Genomic DNA, 13,866 nt, shown 5'->3' with positions numbered 1-13,866 from the left:
CAAAAGCCCTGTGCGCACCCTCGATGCAGACGGATCACATTATGACTTCAAGTCGTGGGCAGGCCTCGACAAGCCGCCTCACCAGAGCGAAGTAGCTGCTGGACAGGGGCTCGCCAGGCCACATCCGGACTATAAGGCCCCTCATGGCCTGTTTGGCCGCCTTGTGAAGCTCAACCAATTGCTTCAGCTGGTCACTCAAGGGAATTGGGTGTTCGGTCCCAGTATACTGAGACCAGAACAAATTTTCCGTCGAGCTCCCCTCCTAAGCTCGGTAAAACTCCGAGGCATCCAGTACACTGCGGGGAAGATCTGCGAACGCTCCTGGAGAGCTCCGAACTCGGGTAAGTAAAAGGAACGTTTCCTCCACATGCTTGCTTTACATAATGAATGCCTTACCCGCTACTATCTTCTTCACCGCATAAATCTCCTGGAGGGCCTTGTGGGCTTCAGCCTTGGCGCTTCAGGTGCTTTCAAGCGCCTGCACGAGCTAGGACTCTCGCGTCTTAGAGTCAAGCTCCAAGGATTCGTGTTTTTTGGCGAGAGCCTCGAGCTCTTGCCGCACCTCGCCCACTTCGGCTTCTTGCTTCTCCCGCTCGATGCACTCCTTGGCTGCTTTGTCTTCGGCCTCGGATAGCGCCTTCTTCAGGGTCACCACTTCGGTCGTGGCCCCTGGCAAATTCATGATGATCCTATTATTTTACAACCAAACTTATTTTTAAAAGCATACACAAGGTATTGCTTATCGTTGTTCTCCTCGAGCTGCCTCTTGGTAAGGCCGAGCTCGTTCTCGGACCGCTCCAGGTCTTGCTTCAGTGTAGAGACCTCCGCAGTACGTGCGGCAGTGGCCAGCAGTGAAGCCTGCACATACACATAGATATATTCTGATTAGACTCCTGAGTCATCATTTGATCCTCTATTCGGCCTTTCTTCTCGAACGCCGAACAGAGCATCAGGGGCTACTATCTATGCGGTAATATTTTCTTATATTTTGATTGTTTACCTCAAAGCCTGTTAGGAGGCTGGCGTCAGCTTCGGTCAGTCCATTTTTGGTGGACTGAACTTTCTCGATCACCGCATTCATGATAGTGTGGTGCTCTTCGTCGATGGAAGCACCGCGAAGCACTTCCAACAAGTTGTACGGTGCCTCCGGATGGACAGAGGACATCGTCACGGGCGGCTGGCCCCCCTTAACAGGGGATCATCTACCGGAGTCCGGAACCATCGAAGGTTCCGGCGCAGTGTTCGGCTGGGGGCCGAACTCGGAGCCCGTGAGAGTTTTGCTCCCTTTGCGCCCAGGGTCTGGGAGGTCATCTCGAGGCGCCCCCAGGACCACCTCCCCTCGGCTCGGTGCCTTTCGAGACAACACCTCAACCTTGTCCATAGGGCGAGGAGTGGAGGCTGTCGGAAGAGAACCACTGTTCATATTCGACGAGTCCAATGAACCGCTCGACGAAGATACGTCGAGATGAGCTCGGGATGGACTGCATAATCATGTTCGGCATGAGGAGAAGCAATGCAATAAAACATACCATGAATTACTATGGTGTCCGTATACTTACGACTTCGCCAGGGGCTTGACCTTGGGTAGCCACTCGTCGCCGTTGTAGGCGGCCGTCATGGAGCAGTCCGGAGGGAGGGTCCTTCCCTTCTTGGACCCCTCGGCCTCCCCGGTTGGGTCGGCCTTCCTTTTCTTGTCTCCCCCGGCTGGGGGGAGAACTTTCCTCTTCCTCCTCCTCATTTTCATGGGAGGAGGGCACGTCGGAGTCATCGAACGATGAGTCTGATACAACCTTGCATCGCAGACCCTTTCGGGTCCCCATGGCCTTCTTACTGGTCTTCTTCGCCAGCACCTCGTAAGGTGCCGGAGCCAGCATCTCCGTTAGGAGAGCATCTGTAGGATCTTCAGACAAGGGGGCTGGGCAATCGAGCTCCTCCGCTGTCTTTATCCAGCCATGTTAATGACATGGAAGCTTAGATCCCGCACATGATTTAGCTGGGGCAAATAAATACCCTATGAGATATCAAAACTTACCGGATTGGCACGGCGCTTTGCGCTGAGTCCATGGTCCTCGGTGAGGGAAGGAGGTACCTCGGCACCCTTGAACAGCACCTTCCAGACGTCCTTGTGCGTCATGTCGTAGAGCTCTCGCAGCGTCTGGTGCTTGGCCAGGTCGAACTCCTACAAATTGAATGCCCGTCGTTGACACAAGAGAATCCGGCGGAAGAGCATGACCTAGACCACGTTGACGAGCTTGATTTTCTTGCTCATCATGTTCCTGATGCAGGTCTGGAGTCCGGTCAGCTCTATCGAAGAATCCCAGGATAGGCCCTTCTCTTTCCAGGAAGTGAGCCACGTGGGGATACCAGATCAAAATTTGGGGGCCGCCACCCAGTTGGTGTCGCGCGGCTCGGTGATGTAGAACCACCCCGATTGTCACCCCTTTATGGTCTCCACATAGGAGCCTTCGAGACAGGTGACGTTAGGCATTTTTCCCACCATGGCGCCTCCGCACTTTGCTTGCTGGCCAACCACCACCTTTGGTTTGACATTGAAGGTCTTCACCCACAGGCCGAAATGGGGCCTGATGTGGAGGAAGGCCTCGCACATGACGATAAACGCTGAGATGTTGAGGATGAAATTGGGGGCCAGATCATGAAAATCCAGCTCGTAGTAGAACATGAGCCCGCGGACAAACGGGTGGAGAGGAAATCCCAGTCCCCGGATGAAGTGGGTAAGAAAAACCACCCTCTCATGGGGTTCGGTCATAGGGATGATCTGCCCTGCATCTGGCAACCGGTGCGCGATATCCGCAGCCAGATATTCGGCTTCCCGTAACTTTGTGATGTTCTCCTTCGTGACGGAGGAGACCATCCACTTGCTTCTCGCTCCGGACATGCTTGGAGTGGTTTGAGAATAAAGACGCGAACTTGGGCGCTGGAGCTCGAGTGCGCGGGAATGGGTAAGCAAGGAGGAAGAAGGCGTGGGTGAAAAGAGGGAATCCTAATCCCTTTATAAGGGCGGAAGAGGCGATGCACCTCCCCACTTGCCTGGTAAAATCGCTTATTCCCCAAGCTCCGTAATTGATGGCGCGGTTGGGTTACCCACGTCCGTATTGATGAGAATACCGTGATACGGGGACACGATCTCTGCTTTGACAAGACGTGTCAAGAAAATCACCTCACGATATGTGCAGCGCCGGTTGAGAAAAACAGTTCGAATAGTGACCGGGCCATGACATGATGTCATGTTGCTAAACATGTCAGCAGGTTAAATTTGTGGAAATATTATTCTCTCTATGATGGTATGTGGAACTTGTTTTGCAGAGTCGGACACTATCCTTGTGTTCAAAATCTTCCATGGAGTATTCGGAGGAGGAACCCGCCTTGCAATGCCGAAGACAAAACTGCGCGCCAGACTCATCGTCATTGAAGCCTGGTTCAGGGGCTGCTGAGGGATTCCTGGATTAGGGGGTCTCCGGACAGCCGGACTATATCCTTTGGCCGGACTGTTGGACTATGAAGATACAAGATTGAAGACTTCGTCCCATGTCCGGATGGGACTTTCCTTGGCGTGGAAGGCAAGCTTGGCAATACGAATATGTCACTAGTAGAAAACAGAGCTTTAAAACCGGTTCGTAAGGGCCTTTAGTGCCAGTTCCATAACCGGCACTAATTGGTGGGCACTAAAGCCCCCCCTTTAGTACCGGTTCGGCACAAACCGACGCTAAAGTGCCACCACGTGGCGTGAGCTCGCGCCCTGGTATGGGGGACCTTTAGTACCGGTTGGTGTTACCAACCGGTACTAAAGTTTTTTTTGATTTTTTTTTGAAAATTTTGGAAAAAAAATTTGATTATTTTTTTTTCGATTTTTAATTTTTCTGAATTATTTGGTGATTTAGTCTTTAATCACCTCTCTTAACTGCTCAAGTGTGGATCACTCATTCCAAATCATCTAACTTCCCGACCGGTCACCCATCCCTCTCACTACTCCAGCCCGAGCACGCTTAACTTTCGAGTTCTATTCTCCTTCCTTTCCAAGTCTGCACTTGTTGTTTTCCTAACAGTAGTAAGATGTCAATCCTATTAACCCTCAGGAGTTTAGCTTGAGCATGAAGTCACACATTTCACTGTTTGAGTTTTGAAACTATTATTCTAAAAAACAATAATTATTTAGTAACACTAATATTTCTTGAATAAGTTTGACCATAGTTTGACCATAGTTTGGCCATAGTTTGACCACAGTTTGACCATAGTTTGACCAGATTTGACCAAAATTCAAAAAATTGAAATAATTATTTAGTAACACTAATCTTCTTGAATAATTATGTAGTAACATTAATACTTCTTGAATAAGTAGTTTGACCAGATTTAACAAAAAAAATTAAAAAAACTTAAATTTGACCATATCTTTTTTTCCTTTTCGAATTTGAGGATTCTAAAAAATTGCAAACAGGCCATAGGCCGTCTCCATCGGATGCGGATTTTCATGCTGAATTTTTTTGATATATTATAAGTTTTTTCCGACATCGTATGCAAAAGTTATAGCCGTTTTACATTTTCCCTACACTTTTTGCAAAACATGTCCCAATTTAAGTTTTCAAATTTTCCTAACTAGTAGATATAGTAATATAACTACCTCTCGAAGGATTTTATTTTTTGAAGTTTTTATCATTTTCTTTTGATTTTTTCAGAACTGAAATGGCGACACACGGGGGGGGGGGGTAGAGTTTGAAAATTGCCCTATAGTACCGGTTTGTGTCACAAACCGGTACTATAGGTTAAGACTCTTTATTGCCGGGTTGTGACACAAACCGGTACTATAGGTTAGACCTTTAGTACCGGTTTGTGTCATAAACCATCACTAAAGGGGCTCGTGGGGCCCTGGCCTGACGCCAGCCTGCCACCACCCCTTTAGTATCGGTTCGTGGCACGAACCGATACTAAAGGTTCATTACGAACCGGCACTAATGCATAGCCATTCGAACCGGCACTATTGATCACATTAGTGCAGGTTTTTTTACAAACCGACACTAATGTGCTTCACGTTTGACCCTTTTTGTACTAGTGTGTAGATCTCCTCCCTTGTAACCGACTCTGTGTAACCCTAGCCCCCTTCGGTGTCTATATAAACCGGAGGGTTTAGTCCGTAGGACAACAGACAATCATACCATAGGCTAGCTTCTAGGGTTTAGCCTATATGATCTCGTGGTAGATCAACTCTTGTAATACTCATATCATCAAGAACAATCAAGCAGGACGTAGGGTATTACCTCCATCAAGAGGGCCCGAACCTGGGTAAACATCGTGTCCCCTGCCTCCTGTTACCATCCGCCTTAGACGCACAGTTCAGGACCCCCTACCCGAGATCCGCCGGTTTTGACACCAACACATACCCCAGATGTTTATATCCTGTGTCTCCTGTCGCAGTTCATACATGCACATTAATGCATGCGTACCCAGGGAAAGGAACCCTTAACGGAACTATTCTCCCGGGAAGATGTTTCTTACTATCCATGTAATATAACATAAATAGTTGGGTACTTGTCTGTTCAAGCACTTATGACCCCTACGCCTGGTTTCCACGCATACCCCGGTTTTTACATAACTGAGCGGGTATTCGGATATACTCCGGACTGTTGGGTCCGGAGGTCGAAGCGAAAAGGTCCGCCATGACAAATGATTTACAATCCGGCTAGGGACAATATATGTCACTCGAAGTACAAAGTCACTTAGACTGACTAAGTTCTTCTTCTATATCATCCAACAGGCTGTCTAGCCTACAATCCTGTTGGGCATACTTTGCGGCTAATTTCACCTTGTCATACACCAAGCTGATGGGGATCTCTTTCCTGTCAGGCCCTACAGGTCCGACCTCGGCCATATGGTTTGGGTCAGCCTTGGTATATCGAGTCTTCACCATGGCCCAGGCTTCCCTTGCACCTTGTCGGCAGGCAGATATATTCCATAATCGGAAGCGCCGCCGCGCTCCCTTGAGTATCTCTACAAGCTCTCCTATGCCTCCTAGCAGGGAGGCGGATGGCCACAAGGCCGGCGCAAGGTCTTGCATCACCTGTCGAACTCGTTCGTGCAGTTGTGAGAGCTCTGGCAGAAGATCTCCCATAGACGTAGGCATCTCCTCTCCGGGACGGCCCGTTAGCATACCTACAGATATAGCTTTGTTAGCTGGTTTCTTCGCCGAACTCTATAGGAGTTCGCTCAAGCACTTACTAAAAATGCCGCGTCGATGCCTTTTATTCTCCTTTACGGAGTCAGCCAGCTGGGCCCGAACATCCTTCAGTTCAATATCCAACGAGGTATTGCCATCTTGGAGATCATTTTTCTCCTGCCTTACTTGTGTAAGCACGTGCTCGCCTGCCTTCAGCTGTCGTTGAGCATGTTGCTCCTCTGGATTCACTCTGGGATCATTTGCAGAGTCTATTGATTAGATTAGCATGCAAGCCAAATATTAACTGGTACATCTCATTCTTTTTGATAGGAACAAGGGTTACCACATGGGGCCTCTGGGACTCCTCCATTTTGGCAACTGCGGATCGTAGCTGGGCTTTGCACTCCTCCGGCTCTTGAGACAATTGGTTATTCTTCTAAGTAAGAACCTATGCAAATAATGATCCTTAAATCAGTTTTGCCAACTGTTTCAAGTCTCAGGGGCTACTGGTATACATATAATTATCAAATTTTCTTACCCGTATATCCTTTACATACTGGTCCGTGGCTCTGGCAAGACCATTTTTAGCAGCTCGGATGTACGCGTCCCCCGAGTTGAAGGCATCAGACGCCTCTTCAGAAAAACTGGGGTCGCGGAGTACGGCCCCGCGACGCCTGTGCTTCATGGCACTCTTCACTTCAGAATTTGTGGCGGACAGCCTATCCGCATCCTTGGTAGGAGGAATATCCGGCGTTGTCCCCACGTTAGCATCTGCCTCCAAGTCCAGCTCTGGAGCCCGGCTGGTGGAGGCATGGCCGACAGGCTCTCCGGATACGGTCCGGCGAGCGTTTTTCCTTGTTTTAACCATGGACATTATTATATTTTAAATAAAATAACCACGAAGCAGGGTTCTTTTTCATACCTCTGCGACGACATCTCAGTCCTGACCGCCATCCTTTTTAGCCAAACCGGTTTCGGTGCCCCTTGTTGAGTCACTGCGGGTTCGGCTTGGCGTCCCGAGGGCCTTCCCTGCAAGGCACCATACGTGTGCGGTGGGTGAAGTGCAAAAAAGATCCTTTTTGGAAGTTGGGACTCTGGTTTTACTTACATGTGATGCAGGGAGCAGTCCAGGATAATCGGCGGTGATGGCCACGAAGGCACCATCGCAGCTTAACTGATAAAACGTCCCGTCGATGAGCTCCACGAATATGTCCGCATCTTCTTCGAGTCTGGGATCGAGGGCCCGATCAGGGTCCTCTGGCTGTGGAGATGGGTTGTGAATCTCCCTCACATCTTTTCGTAGTTCCTGCTATGAAATAGCAAGGTAAATATTTATGACAAAGAAAGCGGGAAGGTTTGGAGTAAAAAGCAGCAGCTCACCCAGTTTGGGGGGTTGTACATGGAGAATCCATCCCGTGGCTTAATACGGATGAAGTCCTCTTCCTCTCTCTTATGTAAATCGGACAGTATTTTTGCCAGAGCGGCGGCGGAGTCTGGATCTTTTCGGCCGCAGCGGGTGGCATTGTCTTCTCCATTGAAGTGCCACATGGGTTGTCCCCGATATTGAAGTGGTTGCACCCCCCGCATTATACATATCGGCATAACCTCGATTATTGTCAGTCTTGATTTGGCCAGTGTCTTGATCCGGCTCATCAGGTAAACGACCTCTCTATTATCTTACTCCTGGGGGATCTGAGGGCGCCAGCTATGGTGTTTCTTCAAAGGTGTGTTGTTGAACTCAGAAAGGCCCATCCGAATAGGGTCCGGGAGGGGAACGTCCTCCATATAAAACCAGTCCAAGGGACAGTCTTCGGATGTCTTCTTCGGAGTACCGGACAGGTATCCGGTCCCGGCGATGCGCCATATTTTGGGTCCGCCCACTTGAAACATTGACCCCTTCTATGTACGGGGCACGAGGCAGAATAGCCTCTGCCATAGCTCGAAATGAGCTTCGCAGCCCAGGAACAGCTCGCAAAGGGCAATGTAGCCTGCAATGTGTAATATGGAGGCGGGAGTAAAATTATGCAGCTGGAGGCCAGATAACTCCAGGAGCCCGCGGAGGAATAGATGGATTGGAAATCCGAGTCCCCTCAATAAATAAGGGACGAGGCATACCCGCTCCCCCATGGATGGGTTGGGGAAGCTTTCCGCTTGCTCCCCGCCATTATAAGTGGCTACCGGCTCAGATGGGGACCATGTACGCAGGAGGGAGAAACCCCTCGGTCTGCAACTCCACTAGTTGGCTATGGGGAATAGAATACTTCTCCCAACTACCTGGCTTAGGGCTTCGGGGGCGAGAGGAGGAGCTACGATGGCCGGCCATGATGGGATGGATTTTTCCAGGAACGCTCTAATGGATACTCACTGTGGGAAGGTGGTGTGATCTGGATCTGAAGATCCCTGAATGTTTAAATAGACGATTCATATACCTAGTTAGGGTGGTAAATGTAAAAATACCCCGACCTCTCGCATTCGCTCGACACATGGAAGATAGCCATTATTAAGGCATGGAAGCCGAGGAGTGCAACATTCATGGGAGGCCGGACACAACTCGCTACGACAGGTACTCAGGACTTGGAGGAGAAACCACCTTGCAATACCGAAGACAATCTGCACGCTGGACTCTTCGTCATTGAAGCCTGGTTCAGGGGCTGCTGAGGGAGTCCTGGATTAGGGGGTCCTTGGACAGCCGGACTATATACTTTGGCCGGACTGTTGGACTATGAAGATACAAGATTGAAGACTTCATCCCATGTCCGGATGGGACTCTCCTTTGCGTGGAAGGCAAGCTTGGCGATTCGGATATGTAGATCTCCTCCCTTGTAACCGACCCTGTGTAACCCTAGCCCCTTTGGTGTCTATATAAACCGGAGGGTTTTATTATGTAGGACAACAACAATCATACCATAGGATAGCTTCTAGGGTTTAGATCAACTCTTGTAATACACATAACATCAAGATCAATCAAGCAGGAAGTAGGGTATTACCTCCATCAGGAGGGCCCGAACCTGGGTAAACATTGTGTCCCCCGCCTCCTGTTACCATCCGCCTTAGACGCACAGTTCGGGACCCCCTACCCGAGATCCGTCAGTTTTGACACCGACAAGTACATGGACAACCTTGCCTCCAAAATATATAGTGATAGCTCTACAAACTTGAGAAAAAATAGTTGCCTCAAAGTTCTTCCATTGTCTTTCTGATTTTAAGGATTACAAGGAGTATAGAAAAAACAGCTTTGCCTCCAAAATATGTATTTGAGCTTTCTGATTTTAATATCTAGATGACATGAATCCTGATCTAAGAATTCAGTTTCTGATTTTAAGGAGTATAGAAAAAACTCAAATAAACTTATGATCATCATGGTATTCACTTTGATTTGGTTTTAGCAAACCTGACCTCTCTACGTAAATATTGAGTTAGCTCTGACTGAAACAACTTGTTGGTTTAGTTTCTTCTATGAAGAACAAATATGACGAGCACCTTTTCTTTTCCTTTTTGTTCAAGATTCATTTCTAATTCTAAACCAAACTGAAATTGCAAATAGTCTAGAATGAATGAAGCAGAGAGTCCTTCCTTCTTTGGCAGCTAGCACAATTCCTTGTACAATTCCTTCTCAAGGTGCTGGTGTTTGTGGAGGTGATTGACCTCTTTTTTCGCTCTATGTATCAAGGTGCAGCTGCTGAGCATTGGTAGGTGTTGTTCGGTGTACCTCGACATCATTTCTAGGACATAAAATGTGAGCTATCTAAGCTGCTCCTTTGTTCCTGGACATGATTTATCCTTCGATTTGATCAACATTATCTTGTTATGTCTCTTGTCCATCATGTGCAGCGGCAACAGGATTTGCAGAGTACATGGGTGGGCTCATCGAGGTGTGCAGTGGTAGGCTCGCTCGGCTCCAGCGTCTTCTGTTGAACGGACATGCCGCCTCTTCATCGTCGGCTACATGAGAGCCATGGTGAGCTCTCTTCTCCCCGCCTCCATTTCCTTGCTCTGAGCTCGTGCTTGTGAGAAACTACATGTCACCTCGCTTGAACTCCCTAGCTACACCACACCTTGTTGAATACACTAGTCATGCTCTTGCATACATGTTTTGTTGGACAAAAAGAAGTACAATGATCTGCTCCTTGGGATATTAATTCTCATGATATATCTTGTAATTTACTTTATTGTAAAAGTTAAACCCACTACACGTGTTGAGCAGAAATTGTTTTAGTTTGTCATACATAATTGCCTATGCTTGTTGGTAGCTATTAAGTGTATAATTCATCATGGAAGCATAGGAATGTGATGGACATCATCAGATTACATTTATGTTCTGAACTTAAATATTTAAACTTAGTGTTTAGATTCTGTATCTGTAATCATAAGCTTCACTTGTAGTCTGGTCGTTCTTCGACATATTATTGTTTGAGTTAAGTTCACCGAACAATACTTAAAATTTCAGGAATCAATGATGCCGACCTCCTTGCAGAGTTGTGCCAGGTACCAAATGATGACCTACTCGTGCAGTTGTGATAGGTAGCGATGACCTCCTCATACTCACCGGTAACAAGTCTGGTTTCACATTTGCTGGGCACTGTTCTTTTGGTGTATGATATGGCTGGCAGAAAACACACAGTTTCCTGCATTTTCTGATAATGTCAATTTGTTCGGTAAGATATGAGTTTATTGTACTATAAATGGTGATAATATTGCGTCTAGTATGTTCACGAGCTTTTACATTGTATGGATAATTGGATACACTGAGCTACCGTCTTCCCCTGTATACCCCGCAGTCAAACTCATATGATAGAGTAGATATTTTCTACTTGTAGCATCATGGAGGTACTAACTACCTGATGTAGTCGTAGAACAACATCATGTTTGAATATGCCAAATGTTTGGGCCTAATGATGTTCTGTAGTAGGGCGGCTGGTTTATTACTTTCTTTCTAGGTTTGTGTGCAATGTTGGATTAATGATTGAAGTGCATTAGCGGTTTATCTTCTTCTTCACAAGTCTGTTTGCAATGGATGTACATAACTGTCATTTTTACCTCTTGCATATTTAACATACATGACAATAGCAGTAGGTATTGAAATATATGTGAAGGTAGAAGCTACCATCGTTTCCTTGTGGGCCGTAATTCTTTCTCTCCAGACACGTATACTGCCTGATGTATCGCTCATGCTCATATTCTGTACCATAGTAGAGTTTCTCTTCTACCTATGGTAACATCACCAAATACTGCGAACTCATATTCTACCTATGGTAACCCGTAGTTTGCTCTAGTGGTGATAGTAGGATGATGGAAACATCACTACTGAATGTAGTTCCTGTTTCTTCAACTAATCATCATGTACTAGAGTTTCTCTTCTTGCTACTGTTTGGTTTTTTATGTCACTAGCTTTTACTGAAATATGCAGACTTTACCCCTTGCTAGATCCTCCGGTGGAGGTGACCCATGTGATGGTGTTTCGCTCCAGCAGTTCCGGTTCCGGCAGTGGTGGTGCTACATGGCTACTGCTCCTATGATGGCTAGGCGTTGGTAGGCTCGACTGCCTCCCTTGGCTGTCGCTATGATGGTGCAGCTCAGCCTAGGCTACAACCACTTCCGATGAGCTCCTTAGGTCCCCTTCTACCCCTCCTACTCGCTCCATGATTCTTTGCTTTGCCTTTGTGAGGTGTAATTGCTTAACGTTTGTCATAGTCGAGCATTAGATGATATATTATATCTGTCATGAGGTACATGGTTCATGGATATGCCAACCTGCAGCTTGTTGTACTAGTGATAGTAGGATAAAGCAACTTTTGACAATCCATACCTATTCCTGCATGATAGTGTCTCTCCATGTAAGTATGAATTCTGGTGATGCCTTCATCTATGATGATGCTTTGCCTTCTGCATTCATTCATTCTCTGATTGTTCTAGGAGTCCTCATATTTATTTGAAAATCTATGCACATGTACATCATTCTAGAGAAGCATTCCCATACCAGCACATGTATTTGAAAAATCTATTCAAATCTCCTCACTTCATATGTTGCTATGAACACTAAGTTCAGAGTGTAGCATGCTGTTAAGAGATACTGCAACTCCAAAGTAGACAATTAAAACATATTAGTAAAATTAGTATGCATCCCTAGTGATGCTTTATCTTGTTATTTTAGTCCATGAGTGATGTGTTGGAGCTTCACTGACTTGTATGGTTTTTTTCAAGGTCTATATAGGTGCCATCTTTGTTTGGCAACATCTGCCTCATGTGTCATGTCATGTATCTATTTCACTTTAGATGTTTTAAGTGAATGATGTATTACTTGCGAGTGTCGATGTACTGATGCAAACAGTGCTTGTGTACTTGTGACTAATCTGTTTTCCCTCTCATTTATAGGAGTTCCTCGGCCAAAGAAATTCGAAGAAGCTCGAAGCCCCAGTTAGCGGCTCGCTTTATATGTTATTGAACTTGTGCAAAATGTGCTTGGAATTTTGATGTAATGCTGATCTTGCTAGGATTTGGGTGTATATTTACTTGTTGTACCTGTTATTTAATGTTGGGTGTACTTGTTATTCAAATGCTGGGAATTTGAATTTGTGATAAATGTATTTAGTTGGATGTGAACATAATACTGAAAGAGTCCTTGGCCCAAACACTATTGGACCTTAAAAAGGCCACAACCCAAACATAGTTGGGGTCTGTTTCAGCAATGCTAGTATATTAATTTTCGAAAATAAATAAAATGGACTATAAAAGGGCCGAGTTCCAAAATTTAAAAGGACCACAAAAGGCCGAGGCCTGAACAAGAATTGGACTGAAAAAAGGCTAAGGCTCGAACAAGAATTGAACATAAAAGGGTGCGGCCTAGAAAATAAATGGCTGAAATGTTGGGCTTGGCCCGTGAAGCCGACCAAAAATTCACAGAAAAAAACAAATAGGCTGAATTGTTGGGCTCGGCCCATATAAACACCTAATCGGACCGGGCTGAATCTTATCAACGACCTTTTCAATTGGTCGCAATTTTGCCACGTCGGATCCGACGTGGCCTGGGCAGAGAGCTAGCGACCAAAACAGAAGGTCATAGAATCAACGACCTTTTGTTTTGGTCGTGGAATTCCACGACCTTCTCACAGAGAAGGTCGCTAATTTCAGAATACGTCCGCCAGCTTTTGACCTTCTATTTTTGCTCACAAAAAGGTCGGAAATGAAAAACAATGACCTTTCAGTGACCAATAGTGATGGTCGCAAGTTGGCATATTTCTTGTAGTGACCATCATCACCAACTCGGTTTTGTATAAGAGAAGAAATATAAGTATGGAGATACAAATGTATTATTGATACTTGTTTCCATAAAGTAGCGTCTACATTCTATTCAACGCCTCAACATGTGGGGCCTTAGCACAATGACTTCTCAACTATGTAAACAAAGGTTTTCCCGTCGCTGATAAGGAGGGGGTGACGGCGGCAGGCTTTTTGGCTTGCTCTAGTCCTAGTAGTCATACTAGGTGGTCTAAGCACATGTAGATTTATTCTTTTTCACATCTCGTGTTCGCCGTACTGCCACGACTATTGATGAATAGACGGTAAGTTATTCTCGGGGAAACCCTTGTTGAGCGTGTTTGCGAGAGAGAGAGTGTGTGTGTCTGTGTGCGTGTGTGATATGTCTAGAGACTGAGGCAATGATAACAAATTCTTTGTGTCTATGTGTGTGGAGGATAGAGAGA

This window comes from Triticum aestivum, chromosome 5A (genome assembly GCF_018294505.1).
Source record: "Triticum aestivum cultivar Chinese Spring chromosome 5A, IWGSC CS RefSeq v2.1, whole genome shotgun sequence".
Classification (NCBI taxonomy): Eukaryota; Viridiplantae; Streptophyta; class Magnoliopsida; order Poales; family Poaceae; genus Triticum; species Triticum aestivum.
The sequence above is the reverse complement of the archived record's forward strand: the minus strand, read 5'-3'. Positions refer to the sequence as shown.